The 8,013-nt window shown below is 42.6% G+C and overlaps 1 pseudogene; it reads right to left on the reverse strand.

Moving 5' to 3' along the window:
* Positions 1-2,256: 2,256 nt before the first annotated feature.
* On the reverse strand, positions 2,257-2,778 carry LOC101653578 (annotated as a pseudogene).
* Positions 2,779-8,013: the final 5,235 nt, after the last annotated feature.

Consider the following 8,013-nt stretch of genomic DNA (forward strand, 5'->3'; position numbering starts at 1 on the left):
CCCCCCAACCACACACACACCCCTCCGCCCCCCTGAACTGGGAAGACAGAGCTCTGGTGAGAAAGCTTGGAGAGGAGAGAGCTGGCCAAGGAGAGAGCTTGAGAGAAATATGCAACAATTTTCTCTTAAATCTGTAGGCGGGCACTAACCAATGCATGCACTCCATGGCGAGTATCTGGGTGCACAGGGAGAAACCTCCCAAAGGATTAAAAGGAACAGTCCCGATTCTTAGGCAGGATTGGGAATCGTTTGCATTCTTCCCAGCTGTGGGGGAAAGGGCCAACCGCCCCCCGCCCCCCCCCAGCTAATCACAGGTTCGATAGGTGCAATTGTATGGTTAAGATACATGAAGATTATAGTACATCATAGCATGAGATATAGAAGAGAGTCAAATAAATAAGTCAGACACATTTCATGGTAGCACGCTCACATCCTGGATGGCCATGATCTTACCAGCCAGGTCTGAGCACAGTGTGGGCCAAGGGCAGGAGAGTGAGGCGAGGTGGGGCGGAGACCGCCTGAGAGAGCCAGCCGGGCCAACTTTGTTGCTGACCAAGGCTTATATCTACTTAGGGGGCATGATTACAGGTAGCCACACACAACACAGGAAGGGGCTGTACAATAGGCATCAGTGTGACAGGAAGGGAATGAACTAGGGGTGTACATGTAACAAGATGAGCGGACCCTAGACTCATGATGGTGGCCTAAGCTTGGCCACCCTTGGGTGGGCTTGACCTCCCTGGGCGCTCCTACAAGGCAACAGTCAACTACTATCCTTATCAGAAAAGAGCGGGTGCTACGTAATGTGGAATAAACAGTGGTGTCTGCTTGCTCTCTATGGCTGATAACCCTTAGGGAGAATAACCCCTCACCTACTTCTGTTGACCTCCAAGTGTGTGGTCATTTGCCATGTGTAGCAAGCAGCTAAGTTTGGGATACATTTGGGGGAGACAACTTGGGAGAAATCTTTCTGTTTTCCACATTCCCCCTTTTGTTTTATATATTAAATTCAAAAGAGCCACAGTAGCTACATGTTTATTTTCTATACATTGAAAGCTGTCAAGGCAAATTTAATGACCAAATTAATATAGCCACAAATTCAGGCTATGGCAAACATTTTGAATCCGGGCACTGGGGATAAAGCCCCCCTCTGCCCATCTGCTATTGGGGGAAAGGTATGAGAGGAGTTGGATTCCACGGTGGAAAGAAATAGATCCAATAGGAGTGTCTGCTTCTATAGGGAGATAGAATCAACCATTTGCTCACTTTAAGGCAGCACAGTTTTAAGGGGAGAAACTGTGGAAATGATAGACTACCGCAGGAAAATGTACTCGGACTACATACTAGATCTTCTTGCCATGGAATACTAGTCTTCCAGATTCCCTCCGTACCAGTCAGGGAATAAGTCCCAGTTCTATTTCCCTCAGGGCTAGTATCCCACACCCAACCAGAACAGAAAGATTTCCTAAGTCACAGAACATCAGCCCGTCGGCAGAGTGCTCAGCAACGTTAGTAAACTAGTAAACGGCTAAAAGGAAAGAGTTGTCAACCACAATTCCACACCCAGCGAAAACATCTTTTCAAACGATGGAGACATGAAAGACTTTTCTAGACCTGTCCAAACTGAGACAGCGCGTCGCCAAACACCTGCCTGAGGAGCAAGGCTAGAGAAAGTCCTTCAGGTAGAAGGAACATGGTACCAGATGGGAACCGCTATCTACAGAAAGAAATAAAAAGTGCTGGAAATGGCAAACACGTATATCAACATAAAACACTTCAGACTCTTAAAAATCTCTTAAAAAGAGATACTTATTAAAAGGAAAACGATAACTCTGCATTGTGGAATTTAAAAATTAAGAGGGGATTTCGAACATTTTATGGAAAATGGAATTTTTCCATGGACTTTTGGAAAGCCCCCTCAGACAGAGATGTGAAATGCATGACCATGAAAGCAAAGAGATTAAGAGGGAGGAAATGGAGGTGTGTTCTTGTAATATATATATATTAACAGTAAAAGTGGTTTCTCTTAAAATAGTAAAATATCTTAAGAATAGAAGTGGTTTTCTTTTATTCTTTATTCTTAAATTTTTTTTCTCCAATGAATTTTTAAAGAGTGGACTTTAAAAATGATTGTGGAAAAAATTCCATTATTTCCATGAACATTTTGAAGCTCCCTGATATGTTAATTTTATAATCCAGAAAAGAAAATTACTGTTTTCTTTGATTAATCCTGAAATGTTGGATATTTCTGCCTTTTTATAAAACATCTTTTGTTGGCATTTTACAAATGAAATACCAGCTAGTAATATCCCAGTATTTTCTTCTTTTGAAGACAGCTTATCTATCTTCCAGACTTCTGTAATATTTGTTGCTTCAGGAATATTTTCCAGAAAAGGAATAGTCAATGCTCTTGATTGACTTGCTTTTCACCATTGTCGATGAGAACAATTAGAATTGAACTGTCATTTGCTGAAATACCAATTTTTTTTTCCACAGCCTCTGAAATACTGTTATTTGGGGAAAGTTTGAAAATCGTTTCCGTCGAGAAAGTTCTTGTCTTCATTAATTTTCTCAGTTTGTACAGGTGAACTGCTTTGTTTGCTGCTACCAGTGTCTGAAGCAGATTGAAGATAATTGTAGTATTTATTAATGAGCCATCGATGGTGCCTTCCATGGCTTTTATTCTCAAGTCACCAGGATCTTTCACATCTTTACGTACGAGGAGGGTCGTCCTGCATTCCAGTGTAGCTGATGGGTTCATTGCATCTCGTAGATAAGCAGGATTCTGTGCCCTGCGTCTGGGTCCCTGAAGATCTCCCCTCTTGGAAAACCTCTTGTATACTATCACTTGTAGGGCAAACTGATGACTGAGAGATATGTGATGAACTAAAACAACAACAGAAAAGACATTGGTCTTAATAAGCTGACAAAGAGAAAGAATGAATGTAAAAGATATTCAGTGCAAATAAAATCAGCCCAGAACAGATGGAATAAACCATTTCTAGAAAGCCCATGGGAAATAAGAAGTGAATTTGTAAAGTAATTGTCTTATAAAATGAAAAACAGCATATCAAAATGTGTGAGATGTAGCTGACGTAGGACTCTGGAGGAATTTATAGCACTCAGGCAGCATTTCTTTCTGTGTGCAGAGGGTCGCTCTGTCGGAACTGACTTGACGTGACTTCTACCGTGTTTCCCCGAAAGTAAGACATCCCCCCAAAATAAGACCTACTTACAGTTTTGCCTCTGGCTAAAATATAAGGCATCCCCTGAAAATAAGACCTCCCTGAATATAAGGCCTCCCCGATAATAAGCCCCCCCCAAAGCTACTGTAACTCTGGACTCTGTACCGTAGTGGTGGGTGCCGCCACACAGCTCACAGTTGGCCGCAGTGCAGCCAGAGGAATTGTGAGTAAATGTACCATAGATTATGAGTAAATGTACCACAGATTGTTGTACATGGAAATAATGGTAGTAACGAGAAATTCTTGATACTGTAGGATTCACAGTTTGTCTGGTTATGCTGATTTGTGATGACAACTACTACCGTACCATACGCAGGTAATAAATTTACTTCTTTTTTGTTCAACAATAAATGTGTACCGTATTTTCCTTCGTGGAAAAATAAGACATCCCCTGAAAATAAGACCTAGCGTATCTTTGGGAGCAAAAATTCATATAAGACACTGTCTTATTTTTGGGGAAACAGGGTAACAACAAACAGCAGCGTTTAGTGCTATACATTACAAATCTATGTCCTCATCTTCTACCTTAAGAAACTAGAAAAAAGGCGTAAATTAAAAACACAAAGTATGCAGAATCATTGAATGAACTGTAAACATCAGAATCAATGAAAACAGAAAAAAAGTAGCAGAAGCCAGTGGAACAAATTATTTGAGAAACTTTTTGTCTGACTAATCAAGAAAAAGTATAGAAATACATTCCCAGTATCAGATTGAGAGAGGTGGCATCGTTGCAGGTATGCTATTGTTTTTAGGTGCCATCAAGTGGAATGGGGACTGTATTAGTTTGGGTACTTTGGAGAAACAAATCCACAGCAACTCATGTATAAGAGAGAATTTTATGTAAAGAAAATGTGCATCACGAAAACATCCCAACCCAATGCTGCCCAAGCCCACAAGTCCAACATTAACCCATTAACCCAACACCAGTCCACAAAGTCCTCCACCTCACAAAACAGAGGCAATGATGCCGACTGCAGGAGGAAAGCTGAGTCCGTGAATGAACAAGCATCTCAGCACTAGCAGGGGTCTCCACATGGCTGCTCCAGCACCCAGGGCTGCATCGGGATAGGTCCATGTGGCTTCTCCTTGGGGATGTGTTGTAGGAAGTCAATCTTGTAAGCTGAAGCAGGGAACTGCTAAGGCAGCTGCACCCGGTGCAACCATCACAAAACAAGAGACCAGAGAGCTAGAAAGGCGAGGCTCCCCACCCATTTATCCCTCCGCCTTTCAATTAGCCCCACATGTGATTATCGGCCAGGCTGGCACAATTAACTAACTCAGGGACCTTTCAAGAACTACCTTAAAATACCATGCTGTCTGCGGTAGGTTAATGTCTATAGGAGTACAAGGAAATTCATTCAACTATTATTCAAATTTATGCATCAAACACTAAAACTAGTAAGGAAAAAATTGAAGAATTCTACCAGTATCTTCAGTCTGAAATTGATCAAATATACAATCCAGATGCATGGATAGCTATTGGCGATTGGAATGCGAAAGTTGGAAACACAGAGGAAGGAACAGTAGGTGGAGACTAGGGCCTTGGTGATAGAAATGAAGCTGAGGAACCGAGGACTTCTTTATCGCAAGTCCCTTTGTCTAACAACACAAGAGGCAGCTGTACTAGCTGACTTCGGTAGGTAGACTGCCCAGAAATCAAATGGACTACATCTGTGGGAAGAGACAATGGAGAAGCTCAAGATCAGCAGCTAAAACCAGGTTTGGGGCCGACTGTGGAACTGACCCATCCAATGTCCATTTGACAATTCAGGTTGAGGCTGCAGAAAACGAAAACAAGTCCACAAGAGCCAAAATATTACCTTGAATATGTCACCTGAGTTTCGAGAACATCTCAAGAACAGATTTGATACACTGAACACTAAGGTCAGAAGACCTGAGTACTGTGGGAGGACATCAAGAACGTCATTCAGGAAGAAAGCAAAGATCATTAAAAAGACAGGGAAAAAAAAAAAGATTAAAGTGCATATCAGAAAGGACCCTGAAACTTGCTCTTCATTGTACAGTTGCTAAGGCACATGGAAGAAATGATTAAGTCAAAAAGATGAACAGAACATTTCAAAGGGCCGCTCAAGAAGACAAAGTAAAGTATTGTAATGAAATGTGCAAAGACCTAGAGTTGGAAAAGCAAAAGGGAAGACCACACTCAGCATGTCTTAAACAGAAAGAACTGAAGAAAAAATACTCAAGCCTTGAGTTAACAGTATTGACAGCTTCTATGGGAACCTAGTGAATGATGCAGGAAGCATCAAAGGAGATGGAAAGAACACACAGTCATGGCACCCTAAAGAACTAGTCAGTCCACATTCCACTATTTCTAGAGATAACATTATGAAGGAAGTAATCCAAGTTCCACTGAAAGCGTTATTCAAAAATAAGGCTCCAGGAATCGATAGACTATCAACTGAAATGTTTCAACAAGCTGATGAAGCCCTGGAAGCATTCATTGGTGTATGTCAAGACATTTGGAAGACAGCCAACTGACTGGAAGAGATTCACATTTGTACCCATTCCAAAGAGAGGTGCCATCCAACAGAATGCTCAATACCATTAATATCACATGCAAATAGAAGTGTTTGCTGAAGATCCATCCAATAACAGGTGCAGAAGGTACACTGACGGAGGTGCAAGAAGGGCCAGATTCAGCAGAAGATGGGATATTATTGTGAATGCCATGGATTTTGGCTGAAAGCAGAGATTACCAGAAAGATGTTTATTTGTGTTTTATTGGCTCTGCTAAGACATTCTACTGTGTGGATCATAGCAAACCATGGGTAGCCTTGAGAAAAATGGGAATTTCAGTACACTTCATTGTGTGCATGGGGAACCTACCTGTACAAGGATCAAGAGGGAGCTGTGTGAACAGAACGATGTAATACTGCATGGTTTAAAATCAGAAAAAGTGTGTGTCATGGCTGTATCTTTTCACCGTACTTAGTCATTCTGTAAGCAAATCATCAGAGAAGTTGGCTTATATGAAGAAGAATGTGGCCTCAAGATGGGAAGAAAGCTTATTAGGAACCTGAGAAACTTGCATGTTGCACATGTGGAAGACCTGAATTATTTGCTGATGAAGATCGAGGATTGCAGCCTTCAATAGGGATTACAACTTAATGTAAAGAAAACAAAGATTCTCAGTACCGGACCAAGAGGTGACATCATAAGTGGAGAAAATATTGAACTTTTCTAGGCTTTTATCTTGCTTAGATGCACAATCAGTGCTCCTGGAAGCAGCAAATTGCACTGGGTAAATCTGCTGCACAAGACCTTTGTAAAGTGTTGAAAAGAAAGGATGTTTCTTTGAGGACAGAGGTGTGCCTGACTCAAGCCATGATATTTTCAATCTCCTCATATGCCTGTGAAAGCTGGGCATTGAAGAAGGAAGACTGAGGAAGCATCAGTGCCTTGGAAGTATGGTGCTGTTGAAGAAGATAGGACGTCTCATGGACCGCTGAAAGAACAAACAAATCTGCTCTGGCAGAAGCACAGCCAGAGTGCTCCTTAGAAGCAGGGCTGGCGAGACATGGTCTTACGTCCTTTGGTCGTGTTGTCAGGAGAGACCAGTCCCTGGAGAAGGACATCCTGCTCGGTAAAGTAAAGGAGCAGTGACAGAGGAAGATCCTTCACAACATGGATTGACAAGGTGTCGGCAATGATGGGCTGGGACATAACCGTGGCATAGGACTGGGCGGTGTTTCGTTCTGTTGTGCGTAGGGTTCCTATGATTCGGAACCAGCTCAATGGCGCCTAACAAAATACATTTGTGTGTGCTGCAAATATATCAAAGTACAAGGGGGCGTCCAACGTTCTTGGAAAAGTTCTGCTATCTTTCAATTCCATTTTTCAACGTATGCACTTCTTAGCCTAACTGAATTCATTTCTCAATGAGGTCAGTGGCTTTGGACCATAGGGTCAGGGCACACCTAGGTCAATCAGTTGGCATAACAGAGTCCACCAAGACAAATGTGTACACCCTACTTTGGTGAGTAGCAGCTGGCTCTTAAAAGCTTATGAATGTCCATCGTAAGATGAAGCTATTGTCTTGTGGTCATCTGGAGCAACAAAGAGTGAAGAAAATCAAAGACTGAAGGGCCAATTAGTCCCAAGATTAATGGACCATGAGAACCATAGCTTTCATTAGTCAGAGACCAGAAGAACTAGATGGTGATCTCTACCGCTACCCGATCGAGATCACAATACAAGGTCCTAGGCAGGCAGGGAGAAAAATGCCAAACAAAATCTAAAATCACGAAAAAAGCCAGACTTAACTGGCGTGATAAAGAACGATGGAACCCTTGAGACTGTAGCCCAAAGCGCTTTATACCTAGAACAGAACCCACTCCCAGGGATCACCTTTCAGCCAAGCAGTTGTTGTTAGGTGCCAAACTGTTAACCAGTGGTGCTATGTACTACAGGATGGAACACTGCCTGGGCCGGGGCCATTTTCACGATGGCTTCTATGCACGAGCGCATTGTTGCAGCCTCTGTGGTCATCCATCTCGCTGAGGGTCGTCTTCTTTTTCACTGACCCTCCACCAAAGGTGATGTCCTTCTCCAGGAACGGATCCCCTTCTGATGACTTGTCTGAAGGATGTGAAACCAAGTCTTTCTTCTGGGGCGGCATTCGGGTTGTACTGCTTCCAGCCTGGATTTATTCGTTCTTCTGGGAGGCCTATGACGTGATCAGTAGTGTGTTCGGCAGGGTTCGCTAGAGAAACAAAACCAGGACACACACACACACACACACACA

The sequence above is a fragment of the Echinops telfairi genome, unplaced genomic scaffold (genome assembly GCF_000313985.2).
Source record: "Echinops telfairi isolate 266 unplaced genomic scaffold, ASM31398v2 ScPeMD7_3533;HRSCAF=4204_1, whole genome shotgun sequence".
NCBI classification, from domain to species: Eukaryota; Metazoa; Chordata; class Mammalia; order Afrosoricida; family Tenrecidae; genus Echinops; species Echinops telfairi.